This window comes from Canis lupus, chromosome 10, assembly GCF_048164855.1.
Source record: "Canis lupus baileyi chromosome 10, mCanLup2.hap1, whole genome shotgun sequence".
Taxonomy (NCBI): domain Eukaryota; kingdom Metazoa; phylum Chordata; class Mammalia; order Carnivora; family Canidae; genus Canis; species Canis lupus.
The window spans coordinates 1214089-1234386 of record NC_132847.1 but is presented as its reverse complement, the minus strand read 5'-3'; the positions used below and the strand labels follow the sequence as shown (position 1 = coordinate 1234386).

The following is a 20298-nucleotide window of genomic DNA, read 5'->3' as shown; positions in this document are numbered from 1 at the left end:
ATTTGGCAGTAAATTTGTACAGGGCAGTATTGATGAAGGAAAATGGAAGAATGGCAGGCACGGATAAGGGGGCCCCACTCTAAGAGGAAACCACCCTAAAAATGATCTTACACTACCCTGGAAGGAGCCCTCCACCCTTTCCCATGTGATAAATAGGTGGGAAAAATCTGATTGGATGACAGGCACAGAGAAGGTAAATCAGATTAAACAGCCCACTAACAAGCCCATAAAAACCCCTAGACTTAGAAACTCTGGGGGGCAACCCTCTTGGGTACCCTCCCTTTTTGGGAGTTTTGTACTCTTATTATTCAGTATTGCTCAGTAAACCTTACTTTTCTGCTCACTACTTTGCCTGGTCTACCTCTTTATTCTTTGAAGCAGAATGACAGAAAACTATGGGCACTGAAGGAGAAAAAATCCTGTAACATTATGATATAACATTGACAGTGAAAAACTACTACAAATGGCACCCAGCGGCATGGATGGATCTCACAGGCTTTATGTCAGCCACCCGAAAATGCCACATACTACATGAGTCCATTCACCTAGAGCTCAGATAGGTGAAACTCACCATTGGTGTGGAAATTCAGGCTGAGGTTACATTTGGGGATTGCCTAGGGTTGGGTTGTACATGAAGGATCTTCTGTGATGTTGGTAATATGTTCTTCATATGAGTTTTTGGTTACATGGTCTGTTCCCTTTGTGAAAATTTATTAAGCTGTACACTAGGACTTGTGTGCTTTTCTGTATGTGTCAGGCTTCAATAAAAAGTTTACAAACAACAAACAAAAGACAAATGACCTAATCCACTGTGCATGTTGGACACAGATAGTCAGGCCTTGACTTTGCCTCTCAGAACTGCTGGGGGAGAGAGAGCCGTTCTGTGTAACTGTCATGAGGGAGCACGTGTGAGCATCAGTTCCTCCACTTGAGGAGGAAGTAGCATTAGGCCAGGACTAGGGGAAGTGCATTTCATCTGAGAGTGTGTAGGAGGTGGGAGGGTGAAGAGGCTCCTATAGAAGAGGCTGGATTTGTACCTTATCACTGCATGGTTCTGAATCCCTTGGTATTTGTCCTTTGTCTTAGGAAAGAAGGAATAAAAGTTGGTGACCTGGGTGCTCAGTGGAACTGAGCCATCAACTGAGGTAAGACCAAGGAGTGCTGGGTAGTAGGAAGCATTTCTGAATAGAAAGTAGGGGAAAGTAGGACAGGTGGCCCAGGGAGATAAAGAAACCATCCTCGAATATGTTTTGGATTGAGGAGAGGCCTCCTTAGTGGCAGGCCTGGATGGTGGCAGAGGGCCCAAAAAGAGAGGGTCTTTAGTATTTCTGACACTGAACTTTACCTGATGGAGGGTTCCTGGAAAACAGCATCAGTTAAGAAATCCTCCTACCCACCTGTGTTCTAGCAAGTAGCTCATTGCAAGGAATCAGCCTTCTCCATGTGACTTGAGATGACCTTCTGATGTGTATGTGAATAAGGCCCACCCAGACTCAGAAAGACTAGCTGAACTGACAAATCTGGACAAAATGCCTGTTAACTTGAGTTGACTAAACTTGTCAGCTTTCCCTCTCCCTTCAGGCCTTCAGACCTTGAATAACCTTGAGCAAACATTGAAATGGCCCTTCCCCAGAACCAGCATCCCCTGATGAACGGTTCTATTGTGTCAACTCATCCCACTCCCATACCCAGCACTTCTTCAGTGCTCATCCCCCATCCCCCACCTCATTCCCAGTTATATCTAGTCTTGTCTATTTCTGTCTATGAAAGAAGAACTCTGGGGGTGCCTGGGTGGCTCAGTCTGTTAAGTGTGTAGGGCTCTTATCTCCACCCGGTCTCCATCTGAGGGTCATGAGTTCAAACCCCACTCTGGGCCGCATGATGGGTGTGCAGCTTATAGAAAGGAAGGAAGGAAGGAAGGAAGGAAGGAAGGAAGGAAGGAAGGCCCCTCAACAAAGTAGAAATGGAAGGGAACTTCCTCAGTCTGATGAAGTGCTTTGCATGTACAAAAGACTACAGCAAACTTTATGCTTATGGTGAAAGACTGAATGTTTTCTTCGGAGTCTTCAACATTTCTTTTCAATATAGTACTGGAGGTGAGAGAAAAGGCTGAAGGCATCAGACTAGAAATGAAGAAGTAAAACAGTCTTTTTTAAAGACAGTTTTTATTTATATTTCAGTTAACAGACAGTGTAATATTAGTTTCAGGTGTACAATTTAATGAGTCAACACTTCTATACAACACCGGTGTTCATCACAGGTGAACTCTCTTTTTTTTTTTAATTTTTTATTTATTTATGATAGTCACAGAGAGAGAGAGAGAGAGAGAGGCAGAGACACAGGCAGAGGGAGAAGCAGGCTCCATGTACCGGGAGCCTGATGTGGGATTCGATCCCGGGTCTCCAGGATCGCGCCCTGGGCCAAAGGCAGGCACCAAACCGCTACGCCACCCAGGGATCCCACAGGTGAACTCTTTAATCCCTATCACCTATATAACCCATCCCTTGACCGACATCTCCTCCTGTAACCATCAGTTTGTTCTCTAGAGTTGAGTCTATTTCTTCATTTGCCTCTCTCGTTTTTCCCCCTTTGCTCATTTATTTTGCTTCTTAAATTTCACATATGAGTGAAATCATATGATATTTGGATTTCTCTGACTTATTTTACTTGGCATAATACTCTCCATCTCCAACTGTCTTTGCAAATGGTAAGATTTCATTCTTTTTTTTATGGTTGAGTAATATTCATATATATATATATATTTCCAGTGTGGAGGCCAAGAAAAATTAAGGCCATCCCACCTAAAGTTTAGCATTACCACAAGTACAGCCATCTTAGGTCCCTGTGAATAAGAGCTGAACTTTACGGGAAAAACTGCAGAATGTCCTCAATGTCTTCGGCAGAGAATCCCATATCAGAAAGACAACAGAGCCCACACCTGTGGTAGAAAGTCCCATCTTAGAATGAGAACAGAGCTCAATGCCCTTGAAAGCCCCGTATCAGAATGTAAACAGAACTTGAGAAATTCTTCCACTCCTTCTGAAAATCCCCTAGACCAGCCTCTAAAAAACCCAGCTGTAACCCACTTTGGGGTCCAAGTCCCTGCTCCGCTATGTCGGGTATACTTGGACCCAAGCTCGAGCTTGCTAATAAACCCTCGTGAGCTTGCATCAATGTCGGCTCCTTGGTGGTTTCTCCGATTCGCAATCTTGGGCACAACAAATGGACACTTGGGCTGTTTCCATAATTTGGCGATTGTTGATAATTGTTGTTACTATAAACTACCCTATGATCCAGCAATTGGACTATTAGGTATTTACCCAAGGAATACAAAAATACTAATTCAAAGGAATACATACACTCCAATGTTTATAAAACAGTCTTAAATAGCAGACAATAAGTCCTTGCATTTATAAAGTCCTAAGGGATCTTTTAAAAAAACACGTACACACAAACCTGTATGAGAACTAATAAATGAGGGGTGCCTGGGTGGATCAATTGGTTAAGCGCCTGCCTTCAGCTCAGCTCATGGTCCCAGGGTCCTGGGGGCAAGCCCCTACATTGGGCTCCCTGCTCAGTGGGGAGCCTGCTCCTCTCGCCCTCCCCCTGCTTGTACACTATCTCTGTCAAATAAATAATCTTAAAAAAAGCAGAAAACTAATAAATAAGTTTGGCAAGATTGTAGAATATAAGATCAATTGTATTTATACTAGCAATAAATAATTCAAGAGTGATATTGGGGAATCAACCGAATTCAGAATAACATCAAAAAGAAAAAAATGCTTAAGAATAAATATGAACAATAACAAAAATGTAAACAAAGAAGTGCAAGCCTGTGCTCTGAAAACTACAAAACATTATTGAGATAAAGGTCTAAAATATGAAGAGACAGTCCACATTCATAGAATGGAAGAGTCTAGTTTTTACGAAGGCAGTTCTGCCCAAACTGTTCTAGAGATTCATCACAACTGCTAATAAAATCCCAGCTGACTCTCCTGTAGAAATTGATCAGCCTTCGAAAAATGATATAGAAATGCAATAGACCTTAGATTACCCAGAACAATTTTGAAAAAGAACAAAGAATACTACTTGATTTCAGTATTTTTCATAAAACTATAGTAATCAAGATGGATAGTATTGGCATAAAGACAGACATATCATAGAAAGTGCAGAAACAGACCATATGGTTAGGGTCAATTGATTTTTTTCTCTTGATATTTTAATATACTTTTTAATTCATGTAATTACCACCCAGCTCAACAAATAGAACACTACCAGTAGCCCAGAGGCTCCCCCTTGTGTTCCCTCCCAGTCAATATGCCCACTATTCCTCAAATGTTATCACAGTCCTGATTTCTAGCACTTAGAATAGATTCTGAGCTTTACATATGCAGAATCACCAAGTATGTATTCTTTGGTGTCTGAATTACTTACCTTATTACCGTTATCATTATTATTTTAAAGATTATTTATTCATGAGAGACACAGAAAGAGAAAGAGAGAGAGGCAGAGACATAGGCAGAGGGAGAAGCAGGCTCCATGCAAGGACCCCAGTGTGGGACTCCATCCTGCATCCCAGGATCATGCCCTGAGCCAAAGGCATCCTCTCAACCACTGAGCCACCTAGGCATCCCTTAATATTATATTTTTGAGATTTATTTATATTGTTACATCTAATAGTATGTTTTCTTTGCATTTTTAAATTGAGATAAAATTTGTAGATCATAAAATTCACCTTTTAAAAGTGTACAATTCAGTTGTTTTTCAGTATATTTTATATATAGTATATATTTAGTATATCCATAACATTGTGCAAACATCACCACTATTAAATTCCAGAACATTTTCATCACTCCAAAAAGATACTCTGTCACCCTCCCCATTAGCTGTCATTCCCCACTTCCTCCACTCTCTACCACCTCCCCACCTGCACCCCCAGTCCCTGGCAACCATTAGTCTACTTTCTGTTTCTATGGATTTGCCTCTTCTGGATATTTTATATAAGTAGAATCATACAATTCTTTGTGTCTGGCTTGTTTCACTTGGCATAATGTTTTTAAGGATTATTCGTATTATACTATATATCAGTTCAGCCATTTTCATGGCTGAATAATATTTCATTCTATGGATATACCACATTTTGTTTATCCATTCGCTTTTTTACTATTATGAATAACATTACTATGAACATTTGTGTACAGGTTTTTAGGTGAACACATGTTTTCTATTTTGGGGGGAGGTATATACCTGGGAGTGGAATTGCTAGCTATAGTATAATATAAACTCTATGTTTGACAATTTGGTATAGCAAAGTTAAGCTTATGACTTAGCAATTCCACTCTTACTATTTATTTACATGAAATTTCCAGAAAAGGCGAATCAGCGGAGACAACAGGTAAGTAATGTCTGAGCCTGAGGAAGAAAGCCAGGATTGACTGCTAATGGGTATGCGGGGAATGTTTATTTATGATAATGGAACTGTTCTAAAAGTGGATTTAAATGATGCAGAACTTTTTTTTTTTAAGATTTTATTTATTCATGCCAGACACAGAGAGAGGCAGAGACATAGGCAGAGGGAGAAGTAGGGTCCCCGTAAGGAGGTTGATGCAGGAATGATCCCAGGACCCCAGGATCATGACCTGAGCCAAAGGCAGATACTCAACCACTAAGCCACCCAGGTGTCCCTGGTTGCAGAACTCTGAATGTTGATTAAAAAATTATTGAACTATACACTTAATAACAAATGAAATTTATTGCATATAAATTATACCTCAATAAAACTGATATGAAACACTAAAACAAAACAAAACAGGAAAGTCAAAACACAGGGCACCTGGGGGGCTGGCTCAGTGGTTGAGCATCCTTTGGCTCAGGTCATGATCTCAGGGTTCTGGGGTCAAGTCCCACATCAGGCTCCCCATAGGGATGCATAAAATAATTGACAAATTTATTGTGAAAATAAGTATGTCCACCCCATGCTGTGTCTGTATGAGGTATGGAGGTAGAGTGGGTGGGGAGGGCTTTCCCCTTTTACTTCATGTATCTGTCTTTTTATTTATTTATTTATTTATTTATTTATTTATTTATTTATTTATTTTTAAAAATATTTTATTTTATTTTTTTTTAATTTTTTTTATTTTTTATTGGTGTTCAATTTACTAACATACAGAATAACCCCCAGTGCCCGTCACCCATTCACTCCCACCCCCCGCCCTCCTCCCCTTCTACCACCCCTAGTTCGTTTCCCAGAGTTAGCAGTCTTTACGTTCTGTCTCCCTTTCTGATATTTCCCACACATTTCTTCTTATTTATTTACTTGAGAGAGAGAGCAAAGCAAGAGAGAGAGAACATGAGCTGGGGGGGGGGGGAGTAGAATGAGGGAGAGGGACAGAAGGAGAGGGAAAAGTAGGCTCTCCACTAAGCAGAGGGCTGGATACAGGGCTCAGGGCTAGCTCCCATGACCCTGAGATCATGTCCCAAGTTGAAGGCAGACGCTTAACCTACTGAGCCACTTAGGTTTCCTGTATCTGTCTTTTTAAATTAGAAAAAAAAGCTTTTGCGTATGAACACTCAGGGTTGCAGAACATTTGTGGTGTTGACAGTATGTGGTTTCTCATTGTCCTGGGCTCCTCATCTGTAGAAAGGATGATAGTACCTTCCTTTTCTTCTTTCTTTCTTTCTTTTTTTAAAGGTTTTATTTATTTATTTGAGAGAGAGATATAACAAGATAGAAGCAGGGAAGGGGGCAGAGGGAGAAGCAGGCACCCCCCTGAGTAGGGAGACCAATGTGGGGCTCTGGGCCTGGCAGGGCTCAATCCCAGAACCCTGAGATCATGACCTGAGTGGCAGACGCTTAATTGACTGAGCCACCCAGATGCCCTGATAGTACTTTCCTTATAGGGTGGTGCAGAGAGTTACAGGAATAGTATGTGCAAAGCACAAGTCAGGGCTGAGAAATACTTACTGAATCAGCAGGTGTGTCAGGGAAGGAGGCCCTGTTCTAGGTCTAGGGGATATAGCAGAGAGCAAAGGAGACAGGAGGACCCTGCTCTCCTGTGTTTACATGCAAGGAGGAGGAACAATGGAACACAGTATGCATCCCCAAAACAATGAAGAGTGCTCAGTGATAAAGCAGAGGTGGGAGGGGAACATCTGAGGTCTGACCAGATCAGAGGGGTAGTAGAAGACAAAAGGTAGAGAGACCAGGAATGCTGGGTTGAGGTTATTGTGATTATCAATAACAATAATGACAAAACATGAGAGACACCTAACTCTGGGAAATGAACAAGGGATAGTGGAAGGGGAAGTGGGCGGGGGATTGGGGTGACTGGGTGATGGGCAATGAGGGGGGCACTTGGTGGGATGAGCACTGGGTGTTATGCTATATGTTGGCAAATCGAACTCCAATAAGAGGATTTTTAAAAAAAGAGAGAAAGAAATGTTTAATAAAAAAATAACAATAGGGATCCCTGGGTGGCGCAGCGGTTTGGCGCCTGCCTTTGGCCCAGGGCGCGATCCTGGAGACCCGGGATCGAATCCCACGTCGGGCTCCCGGTGCATGGAGCCTGCTTCTCCCTCTGCCTGTGTCTCTGCCTCTCTCTCTCTCTCTCTCTGTGACTATCATGCATAAATAAATAAAATCTTAAAAAAAAAAAAAAATAACAATAATGATACTAAGAAAAAATAAAAGTGTTGGGAGTTGACTCATTTCTTGCAGCCTAGATTTGTGTTTTTCTCTTAACTGGTAGAGCATATGTAAAGCAAGTGGCCAGAGCCTGGCACTCTTGAAGCTCTTTTAGGAGTTTCCCAGGTGTGATATGATGTCCAGGAGGGTAAATGTTACCCTGGGTTCCCTCTGAAACTTGTTCCTCAGGCTTCAGCCCCTGCCTTCCCCCACCCCTTCCCCCAGCCCTTTCTGCACCCTGCCTCCCACCAGGGCTTGTTAATGCCAAAGTTTCTAACAAATGCGCTGCCAGGGAGGCAAGGATCCCTCAGGAAATATAACAAGGCCCTTGGTTGTGCCAAGAAACTTATTGTGCCTGCAAGTCCACTGGAGCTCTTTGGCTGCTCCCAGTGGAAGAGGTCTCTGAGCCTCCAGCTGGCTTGAAGACAGATGTCCTTGACCTGCCAGGACTCCAGGGCACAGCGTAGTGATACTGTTCCCACTGCAGGAGCAGGAACTGCACTTTTCTGTTGGACCCCTCCTCTGCTGGCCTGAAAGATCCTTTAGCATTCCTTCCTTGGCTCATATCCCACAGCCCTTACTTTTCTCCTGGATGGGCTGTTAAATGAGGGTATGTACGACCCAGCAATTGCACTGCTGGGGATTTACCCCAAAGATACAGATGCAATGAAACCCCGGGACAGCTGCATCCTGATATTTATAGCAGCAATGTCCACAATAACCAAACTGTGGAAGGAGCCTCAGTGTCCATCGAAAGATGAATGGATAGAGAAGATGTGGTCTATGTATACAATGGAATATTACTCAGCCTTTAGAAACGACAAATACCCACAATTTGCTTCCATGTGGATGGAACTGGAGGGTATTATGCTGAGTGAAGGAAGTCAATCGGAGAAGGACAAACATTATATGGTCTCATTCATTTGGGGAATATAAAAAATAGTGAAAGGGAATAAAGGGGAAAGGAGAAAAAATAAGTGGGAAATATCAGAAAGGGAGACAGAACATGGAAGACTCCTAACTCTGGGAAACGAACTAGGGGTGGTGAAAGTGGAGGAGGGCGGGGTGTGGGGTTGACTGGGTGGCGGACACCGAGGTGGGCACTTGACGGGATGAGCACTGGGTGTTATTCTGTATGTTGGCAAATTGAACACCAATAAAAAATAAATTTATTATTAAAAATAAATGAATAAATAAATAAATAAACAAACAGAATCTTAAAAAAAAAAAGAAAAAGAAAAAAAATAAATGAGGGTATGACCTTGGTCATCCACTCTCAGGGTTGATCTAGGGATGGAAGGGAGCTTGGTGTGTTCATTGGTTCCCAAAACTTAATTGAATGTAAGTACTGGGTATTCGGTAGGATAGAATGAAGCAGTTGCCAAAAAAGGGACAGAAAAGATGCTGAAAGAGTGGAGCGAGTGACATCTTCCACCTGGGGAAGCTTTCCGGAGAAAGTTTCAGACCAGCTCCCCCTGTACCCACTTCATCTGACCTGGAGGTGGGTTCTGGGTTCAGGTCCCTCAAGGTTTCTCTTGGGCCTTGGGCTACTCTAGGAATGTGCCTGAGTGTGTTAAGATCTCTTGAGGAAGTGACTTTTGTTCACCAGTGCTCTAGCTCAGCACAGAAGCAGAGCACAGACTTGGAGGGGCCCATCACAAATCGATTGTCCAGGGAGCCAGATCAGCTTGGTCATATGGAATTTCCATATGATCACATGGAAATCCACGAGAATTCAGTTCCAGGGCTGCATGGTTCTGAGAGATCATAGGCAGACCTCTGAACAGAGGGAGGACCTGCTCTGTGACAAGGGCCAGTCATACCCATCTGAGCCTATTTTTCACATCTTAAAATGAGAAGGTAGAATAGGGTGACCTCAAAAGGTCTCTTCTGATTCTGAAATCAGAATGGCATTTAGATTTGTCCTGTTTCCAACATCTTTGCTGAATATTCTGCCTATCATCAGGGTGAGTTAAGGCCAAGATAAAAAGTGTATTTTCCGGACTGCCTTTAGTACAGTTGGAGAAGATGGCCCATGTGACATGCGAGGAGTCACCCAAGTGCTCCTTCCTGGCATTGTTCTTCCTACCTCCTTGATCTCTGAAACCCTTGGCCTGGATGTGGGACATTACAGGAGTTCAGAGAAGGAGCTGTTTGTCATCAGAGCTCTTTTAACCACTGGCTCCCTTGCCCTGGATTGGGACAAAGCTGGCAATTATCTCAGAAGGACCCATAGGGTCATCCTTGAAGACAGGGAAAACATGAGGAGACTGGGCCTCTACCTACTCCAATTATGACAGTTGGAGTGAGTTTGCCAGAAAAGTCCTTCTCATCAGCCAGTTCAAAAAGGCAGGAATGCAAGGAAGCAAAATGAATGGTGTGAAGCACCGTGGTAAACAGGATGGGACTGTAGAGGTTCCTTTTTCGAATGCCTACAGCATACCCTGGTTCCAGTTTTCACAAGTGAGGAGACAGGAATAGAATGAATGCTAGGCTGATCATGGACTACGTCTCTTCTCTAGCCTCTGTGAGGATGAAGTGGTGGTAATGTTCCTAATCTGGGTCATAATGGATTTATTTCTTTCTTGATCACCTGCCTCCATGCCCTGATTTAAGTACACTGGTTTGGGACTTCATGCCCAGAGCTGATCAGACTCCACAGTTCATTTCTGTTCATGATCAGTCTGTGCAAGTCCCTTTTCTAGTATTTAAATTTATTCATTTCATCAGATTCAATTGTTTATTCTCTGTTATGCCCACAGTCTACTCACTTCCCTCTCTTGACATTTCTGACATGTTAGCAGATTTGTATGCTGGTCTGGAGTGCCTGGATTTGTAACATGTGCAAATGGCATGTGCCTTCAATCTTTTCCCATTTCTCCCCTTTTTCTTGTCTGCATCTTTCAGAAAGAAAGATCTTTCTGCATCCACACAGAAAGAATCAAACAAGATGAACTTTTCTGCATGACCCTGGAGGTGGGGCTCCGCTGAGAGTGAATATGCCTGCTCTACGAAGAGCCCCAGAATTGTCCTGCCAGACTGCTCTAGGGGTAGGTCTCCAGCCCTGAGACAGCTACCATGGAAAATCTTTAGGAGGTACATGGACATATTGCAGTCCCAGGAAACTCAGAAATAGTGGTGACTGTTGGGTGGAGAGAGGAGATCCTTATCCCATTAGGAACTCTCAGCAGCATTCAACAGTACTCCATTCCAGCCCCTTCCTCACCAGCTTACCCTGGCTAGACTCCTTGGTTTCGCTTTCAAGATTCCAATAATCATGACACATCCTCTCTGCCTGCATGTTTCCCATTATCCTCCAAAGTGCCCATTCCACCAAGTCTCATCACACTTACCTTTACGTGTATGTCTTTGCTAAGATTAATAACAATAGGCAAGGACTAACATCTAGTCTTGCTACAAACCAGGCCCTATGCTTACCTTCATAGACTTCACTCATTTTACTGCTACAGCAACCTTTTGAAGTAGGTTTGTAGATCACAATACTGATTCACAGAGAAGTTAGGAAGCTTGTCAAGTTCAAAAGATAGGAAGGATGGAATTCTAGACTCCCCTTTCCTCTTTGTTTCACCAAACAGTAGATTTACTTTTCCAGGTCCAGCTCAAATTGCCATGAAATCTTCCCTATCCAGTTCAAATTAATATGATAACACAAGGTTGCATTTTAATGGCTTTTTAAAAAGATATTGTTTATGTATTCACAAGAGACACATAGAGAGGCAGAGACACAGGCAAAGGAAGAAGCAGGCTCCTTGTGGGGAGCCCCATGCGGGACTCTATCCAAGGACCCCAGTATCATGACCTGAGCCAAAGGCAGACACTCAACTACTGAGTCACCCAGGTGCCCCAAATAATAACTCTTTAAAAAAGAAAACCCCAATAACCTTATCTCTAGTGTCTAATCTCACCTTTACTTTTTTGATGAAATGGCTCAGGACTTACATTTCTTTCTTTCTTTCTTTCTTTTTTTTTTTAAGTTGACAACATTTATTATAATTCACGTATATTCTATAGGAAAAACAAACAAACAAACAAACAAAAAAAACAAGGAATGTAGCAAACACGTCAGGGTTGGACCCAAAACAAAAAGCACCAAAAAACTGTAGGTTTGTACAGGTTTGATCTATTTACAACAGGAACAGGTGCTCCCCCACATCAGGCACAGCAGCTGCACTTGTCTGATGCAGACTCGCAGATGCAGCCCTGGGCACACTTGGCACAGCCCACCAGGCAGCAGGAGCAGCAGCTCTTCTTGCAGGCGGTGCACCTGCACCCTGCACTTGCAGGAGCCAGTGCACGTGCAGAAGTCACCCGCGGTGCAGGAGAAGTTGGGATCCATAGCGAGAAGTGGTGCCTGGAGTCTGGAGACAGCTGCGGGAGAAACAGTGGCGCTTGGAGGAGGCGTCAGGACTTACATTTCTTGAAGAAAAAAAACCAACAAAACGCACAAACCTTGGCCAGTTGTTTTCCTGGGCAAGGAAGGGAAATCTCTATCTCAACTATAATGCACAAGAGTAGATGAGGGTTTTTTTCCCATATTTTTATTATTTTTACCGTTTTATTTTAAAACATTTAAATTTATTATTAACATTTTAAAATAAATAATTAATTTTTAAAATTTAGATTTTTTTTACATTAAATAAATTTTTTTGGTATATTTTTTTATTGGAGTTCGATTTGCCAACATATAGTATAACACCCAGTGCTCATCCCATCAAAGCCCTCCCCATTCCCCCACCCACCTCCCCTTCCGCCACCCTTTGTTTGTTTCCCAGAGTTAGGAGTCTCTCATGGTTTGTCTCCCTCTCTGATTTTTCCCACTCAGTTCCCTTCCTTTCCCTTATAATCTCTTTCACTATTTCTTATATTCCACCTATGAGCCTGGACCCCAATGTCCATAGCAGCAATGTCCACGATAGCCAAACTGTGGAAGGAGCCAGATGCAGGTTTTTGAGGGGTCAGACAATGTGATAGAGTGTGAACATGACAGATTCTATCCCTCCTTTTTAGTAAACTACTTTAATAAACTAAAACACACAGTCTCTGCAACTGCATATGTAAATCAAATTTTATATTCTTTAAGGAACCCAACCAGGCCAGACATTAAAGGGTAGGTACTGGTTTGTGTTTTTTTTCTCTTGACCTGTCTGAATACTATGGAGATTGGGTATTGTGCTGTACATGTGCACAAAAGTCCCCCAGTGAGCTGAAGGAAACTTGATGAGAAAGGAGTTGATAAAGTAAAACCCACTGGCCTATGAGAATTTTAAACTGTTTATTAAGAAAATTTCAAGCATACACAAAGGTGGATATTTTAGACTTCCATGTTTGTCCTAAGCCAGATTCTTATTCCCTCTATTCTCCTACCCATGAAATGTATTCTCTCTCTCATTTCCTTATTTTAGCACATTTCTAAGTTTGGAGTTGGGCACAGTGAGACTAGTTATGAGATTATCACAACTCATTTTATTTTTTTTATTTTTATTTTTTTTATTTTTATTTTTTTTTCACAACTCATTTTATAAGAAGTATCAGTTAGTTAACTGAATTATGTATCTGGGCATTAGAGCACCCCTGTGTGAATCTTTTGTAACCTCAACTTACCACAGGGTCCTAAATGTTCAGTAGGCATTTGTCAATGGAAAATCTAGTCCTTGTGCAAGGAAATGAATTAAAGAAACTAGTCCATTCCAAGAAATGAAAGTAAAATGAAATAGGAATCTCCTATCACCAGCAAAGGCAAAAACTGTAAAACATGTGTTTAGGTGATAGTAGTGCAAATTCCTGCCTCCCTGGATTTGGCTAAGTTAAATGTTCTCAGAATTTTCTTCCAGTCTAGAAGTTCCATAATTATAGATAAACAGTCTTGTTTGCACACTGATGATGCAGGGGTGCAAAATCCTAGAGAGATATGAGTTGGCATGGGCTTAGTCAGGGAATGCTTCCTGGAAGAGAAGACTTTGGACCAAATTGAAATTTGGACAAGGCTCAAAAAGGGGATAAAAATGAAGACTATCATCAGAAAGACACTTAATATTAAGGAGCTTAAAATTAATTTGGTAATTGGGCACTACATAAGTAACTATAAGTAGAGGGGCAGTAAAATAAATTATGGCTCATCCACATGGTGAAAAACATCAACTCTTGAAAAGAATGAGAGGAATTTGTAATAGTGGTTGCTTTGGGAGGTGAACTAGGCAGCAGGAGGAGGAAGTGAAAAGGAAATACACTTTTCAGGATGTATCCTTTCCTGTTTTGGATTTATTACCTTTTAAAAATGCATACAATAATTTATGCTTAATAATTAATTTGGAGAAATGCTGGCAAAAAGAATGGAGGGTTTCATAGACAAAGCCAAAACTTTTCTTTCACTATAATTACTCCCTAAGTGATTGTCAAGTGATATACTTGATAGTTAAAGGAATGATTTTATTCAGGCTATTGTAATGGGGAGAACATTTAGTGATAAGGGAAGTCTTAAAGAAGAGGGAAACTTGGGGGTTTATAAAATTAGGGAATTCATTGAGGAAGGGTAGAGGTAAGTCTAATCTTAGACTATGTGTGAGCAACATGGTCTTTTGTGGTTAGCCCTTTAGTTGTTTCTGGGAACACAAAAAGGTGATGGGATTTCTTAACCATTTCTGTTTTTAGGCAACACATGGCTCATGAAATATCTCATCCAGTCTCATAGCTTTAAATATCATCTGTATTCTGAGTTAAGAAAAATTACTCCAAATTTGGAAATAATGGGGATGAATGCATATTCTTTTAATGTCATTGTTTTACAGGCTCACCCTCAAATTATAAATACTCTAGGAGATTATGCCCATGTTTGTCTTTGCTACTTACTGTTTGATCAGAGCCCAAGCACTGTGAGGTTGCATCAACTTGTAAATTTCCATCTGATGAAAAAATAATCTCAATGATTTAATTAATTTCTCTGAGCACATTAACCAGTTTTGTGCCTAATCTAGCAGTTAGTTAGAATGAACTATCATTTCTTTATTGAACTGTCTATAAACCCCAACTCTTCAAGTGCTCTTTGAACCAACTTTATCATCTTATTTGTTAATTCATTAATGAATATCAATTGAATAAAATCTTTGACACATATTTATTTTATATTTGTATGAGAGTCAGGTTTTTACCTTTATTAAAAAATAATTGTTACTTGTGTGAACTCACTTGAGAGAACAAATATACTTTGCTGAAGAAGTGTACCTCACAGAGTGCCTAAACCCAAGCACGTGTTATGTAGGCACCCATAATGATTCCCAAAGTGTTGAGAACTTTATTTTATTGAGGCTCTCTTTTTCTTCTTTGATGTTGTGTGTTTGTGCCCTTGTGTTTGTTTCTGATTATTGGTCAAGTTTGGTTTAGGCTCTGTGCAGACGCAGTAGATATTTATTCCCATTGGTGGAAAATTGAAACTATTTTTGAGAATCTGGTTTCGTAGTCAGTTTGGTGATGATGTCTGTCAGATGTATGCTGAGGAAAAAAGTAGTCTTTTTTATGATTGAATCTGAAATTTTTACCTAGTTTGAGCCCAAACATGGAGAAGTTCCATGTTAACTTGTGGATTTATGTCTAGTAGAAAACACAATCGCAGAGTTTTATGGCCTGATAGGACATTAAACACTTTTATATCTTGGAAATCTTACTTGAACATGATTTTGTTTTTATTTAATTTTATTATAATTCTGCTATACTTAACATGCAATGTTATCTTAGTTTCTTGGTGCAATACAATGATTTACTACTTGCATCTAATACCTGGTGAATGAATTTTTATTGTTGGATTCTGTTTGCTAATGTTTTCTTGAAATTTTTGCATCTAAGAAAGAGATGGAGTACTTCCAAACTCGTTCTATGGAGTACTTCCAAACTCGTTCTATGAGGCCAGCATCACCTTAATTCCAAAACCAAAGACCCCACCAAAAAGGAGAATTATAGACCAATATCCCTGATGAACATGGATGCTAAAATTCTCAACAAGATACTAGCCAAGAGGATACAACAATACTTTAAGAAGATTACTCACCATGACCAAGTAGGATATATCCCCGGGACACAAGGTTGGTTCAACACTCGTAAAACAATCAATGTGATTCATCATATCAGCAAGAGAAAAAACAAGAACCATATGATCCTCTCAATAGATGTAGAGAAAGCATTTGACAAAATAACAGCATCCATTCTGATCAAAACTCTTCAGAGTGTAGGGACAGAGGGAACATTCCTCAGCATCTTAAAAGCCATCTACAAAGAGCCCACAGCAAATATCATTCTCTTTTTTTTTTGTTTTTTATTATTTTTTTAATAATTAATTTTTATTGGTGTTCAATTTACCAACATACAGAATAACACCCAGTGCTCATCCCGTCAAGTGCCGCACTCAGTGCCCGTCACCCATTCACCCCCAACCCCCGCCCTCCTCCCCTTCCACCACCCCTAGTTCGTTTCCCAGAGTTAGAGGTCTTTATCTTCTGTCTCCGTTTCTGATATTTCCAACACATTTCTTCTCCCTTTCCTTATATTCCCTTTCACTATTATTTATATTCCCCAAATGAATGAGAACGTACACTGTTTGTCCTTCTCCTATTGACTCATTTCACTCAGCATAATACCCTCCAGTTCCATCCACGTTGAAGCAAATCGTGGGTATTTGTCGTTTCTAATGGCTGAGTAATATTCCATTGTATACATAAACCACATCTTCTTTATCCATTCATCTTTCGATGGACACCGAGGCTCCTTCCACAGTTTGGCTATTGTGGACATTGCTGCTAGAAACATCGGGGTGCAGGTGTCCCAGTGTTTCATTGCATCTGAATCTTTGGGGTAAATCCCCAAGAGTGCAATTGCTGGGTCATAGGGCAGGTCTATTTTTAACTCTTTGAGGAACCTCCACACAGTTTTCCAGAGTGGCTGCACCAGTTCACAGTCCCACCAACAGTGCAAGAGGGTTCCCTTTTCTCCGCATCCCCTCCAACATTTGTGGTTTCCTGCCTTGATAATTTGCCCCATTCTCACCGGTGTGAGGTGGTATCTCATTGTGGTTTTGATTTGTATTTCCCTGATGGCAAGTGATGCAGAGCATTTTCTCAAATGCATGTTGGCCATGTCTATGTCTTCCTCTGTGAGATTTCTCTTCATGTCTTTTGCCCATTTCATGATTGGAGTGTTTGTTTCTTTGCTGTTGAGTTTAAGAAGTTCTTTATAGATCTTGGAAACTAGCCCTTTATCTGATATGTCATTTGCAAATATCTTCTCCCATTCTGTAGGTTGTCTTTTAGTTTTGTTGACTGTATCCTTTGCTGTGCAAAAGCTTCTTATCTTGATGAAGTCCCAATAGTTCATTTTTGCTTTTGTTTCTTTTGCCTTCGTGGATGTATCTTGCAAGAAGTTGCTGTGGCCGAGTTCAAAAAGGATGTTGCCTGTTCTCCTCTAGGATTTTGATGGAATCTTGTCTCACATTTAGATCTTTCATCCATTTTGAGTTTATCTTTGTGTCTGGTGCAAGGGAGTGGTCTAGTTTCATTCTTCTGCATGTGGATGTCCAATTTTCCCAGCACCATCTATTGAAGAGACTGTCTTTCTTCCAGTGGATAGTCTTTCCTCCTTTATCGAATATTAGTTGACCATAAAGTTCAGGGTCCACTTCTGGGTTCTCTATTCTGTTCCACTGATCTATGTGTCTGTTTTTGTGCCAGTACCACACTGTCTTGATGACCTGAGCTTTGTAGTACAACCTGAAATCTGGCATTGTGATGCCCCCAGCTATGGTTTTCTTTGTTAAAATTCCCCTGGCTATTCAGGGTTTTTTCTGATTCCACACAAATCTTAAAATAATTTGTTCTAACTCTCTGAAGAAAGTCCATGGTATTTTGATAGGGATTGCATTAAACGTGTATATTGCCCTGGGTAACGTTGACATTTTCACAATATTAATTCTGCCAATCCATGAGCATGGAATATTTTTCCATCTCTTTGTGTCTTCCTCAATTTCTTTCAGAAGTGTTCTATGGTTTTGAGGGTATAGATCCTTTACATCTTTGGTTAGGTTTATTCCTAGGTATCTTATGCTTTTGGGTGCAATTGTAAATGGGATTGATTCCTTAATTTCTCTTTCTTCAGTCTCATTGTTAGTGTATAGAAATGCCACTGATTTCTGGGCATTGATTTTGTATCCTGCCACGCTACCAAATTGCTGTATGAGTTCTAGCAATCTTGGGGTGGAGACTTTTGGGTTTTCTATGTAGAGTATCATGTCATCGGCCAAGAGGGAGAGTTTGACTTCTTCTTTGCCAATTTGAATGCCTTTAATGTCTTTTTGTTGTCTGATTGCTGAGGCTAGGACTTCCAGTACTATGTTGAATAGCAGTGGTGAGAGTGGACATCCCTGTCTTGTTCCTGATCTTAGGGGAAAGGCTCCCAGTGCTTCCCCATTGAGAATGATATTTGCTGTGGGCTTTTCATAGATGGCTTTTAAGATGTCGAGGAAAGTTCCCTCTATCCCTACACTCTGAAGAGTTTTGATCAGGAATGGATGCTGTATTTTGTCAACTGCTTTCTCTGCATCTAATGAGAGGATCATATGGTTCTAGGTTTTTCTCTTGCTGATATGATGAATCACATTGATTGTTTGAACCAGCCTTGTGTCCCGGGGATAAATCCTACTTGGTCATGGTGAATAATTTTCTTAATGTAGATCCTTTCTTCTTTTAGCAGGATGGTCCTTAACCTCCACGTGTTTGAGGTCCTTCCCAACTTCTTGTTGTGATTTAGTTCTAATTTCAAGGCATTGTGGTCTGAGAATATGCAGGGGATGATCCTAATCTTTTGGTATCGGTTCAGATCCGATTTGTGACCCAGTATGTGGTCTATTCTGGAGAAAGTTCCATGTGCACTTGAGAAGAATGTGTTTTCAGTTGAGTTTGGGTGTAAAGTTCTGTAGATATCTGTGAAATCCATCTGGCCCAGTGTATCATTTAAAGCTCTCGTTTCTTTGGAGATGTTATGCTTAGAAAAACTATCGAGGGTAGAAAGGGCTAGATTGAAGTCACCAAGTATAGGGGATCCCTGGGTGGCGCAGCGGTTTGGCGCCTGCCTTTGGCCCAGGGCGCGATCCTGGAGACCCGGGATCGAGTCCCGCGTCGGGCTCCCGGTGCATGGAGCCTGCTTCTCCCTCTGCCTGTGTCTCTGCCTCTCTGTCTCTCTCTGTGTGACTATCATGAATAAATAAATAAAATCTTTAAAAAAAAAAAAAAGAAGTCACCAAGTATAAGTGTATTATTATCTAAGTATTTCTTCACTTTGGTTATTAATTGGTTTAAATATTTGGCAGCTCCCACATTCGCGGCATATAGATTGAGGATTGTTAAGTCCTCTTGTTGGATAGATCCTTTAAGTATGATATAGTGTCCCTCTTCATCTCTCACTACAGTCTTCGGGGTAAATTTTAGTTTATCTTATATAAGGATGGCTACCCCTGCTTTCTTTTGAGGAACATTCGAATGGTAAATGGTTCTCCAACTTTTTATTTTCAGGCTGTAGGTATCCTTCTGTCTAAAATGAGTCTCTTGTAGACAGCAAATAGAATGGTCCTGCTTTTTTATCCAGTCTGAAACCCTGCGCCTTTTGATGGGGTCATTAAGCCCATTCACGTTCAGAGTTACTATTGACAGATATGAGTTTAGGGTCATCATGATATCTATTCAGTCCTTGTTTTTGTGGATTGTTGCACTGAACTTCTTCTTAAAGCGGAATTTTAAGAGTCCCCCTTAAAATTTCTTGCAGAGCTGGTTTGGAGGTCACATATTCTTTCAGTTGCTGCCTGTCTTGGAAGCTCTTTATCTCTCCTTCCATTTTGAATGAGAGCCTTGCTGGATAAAGTATTCTTGGTTGCATGTTATTCTCATTTAGGACCCTGAATATATCCTGCCAGCCCTTTCTGGCCTGCCAGGTCTCTGTGGAGAGGTCTGCTGTTACCCTAATACTCCTCCCCATAAAGGTCAGAGATTTCTTGTCTCTTGCTGCTTTAAGGATCTTCTCTTTATCTTTGGAATTTTCAAGCTTCACTATTAAATGCCATGGGGTTGAACGGTTTTTATTGATTTTAGGGGGGGGGGATCTCTCTATTTCCTGAATCTGAATGCCTGTTTCCCTTCCCAGATTAGGAATGTTGTCAGCTAGGATTTGTTCAAATACATATTCTGGCCCTCTGGCCCTTTTGGCGCCCTCGGGAACCCAATTAAACGTAGGTTTTTCTTCCTCAGGCCTTCGTTTATTTCTCTTAATCTGTCTTTATGGTCTTTTAATTGTCTCTTTTTTCCTCAGTTTCCCTCTTTGCCATCAAGTTGTCTTCTATGTCACTCACTCATTCTTCCACCTCGTTAACCCTCGTCGTTAGGTCTTCTAGTTTAGATTGCATTTCATTCAATTGATTTTTAATTTCTGCCTGATTGGATCCAAATTCTGCAGTCATGAAGTCTCTTGAGTCCTTTATGCTTTTTTCTAGAGCCACCAGTAGCTGTATAATAGTGCTTCTGAATTGGCTTTCTGACATTGAATTGTAATCCAGATTTTGTAACTCT

General features: G+C 41.0%; 1 long non-coding RNA gene and 1 pseudogene across 1 annotated transcript; one reads left to right on the top strand and one right to left on the bottom strand.

Moving 5' to 3' along the window:
• Positions 1 to 1086: 1086 nt before the first annotated feature.
• On the top strand, positions 1087 to 11277 carry LOC140641081 (uncharacterized). The gene is made up of 2 exons (XR_012037609.1): positions 1087 to 1145; positions 10592 to 11277. It is a non-coding gene; the product is annotated as an uncharacterized lncRNA (long non-coding RNA).
• Positions 11278 to 11706: 429 nt separating this feature from the next.
• On the bottom strand, positions 11707 to 12246 carry LOC140641077 (metallothionein-2 pseudogene; annotated as a pseudogene).
• Between the last annotated feature and the right edge of the window lie 8052 nt (positions 12247 to 20298).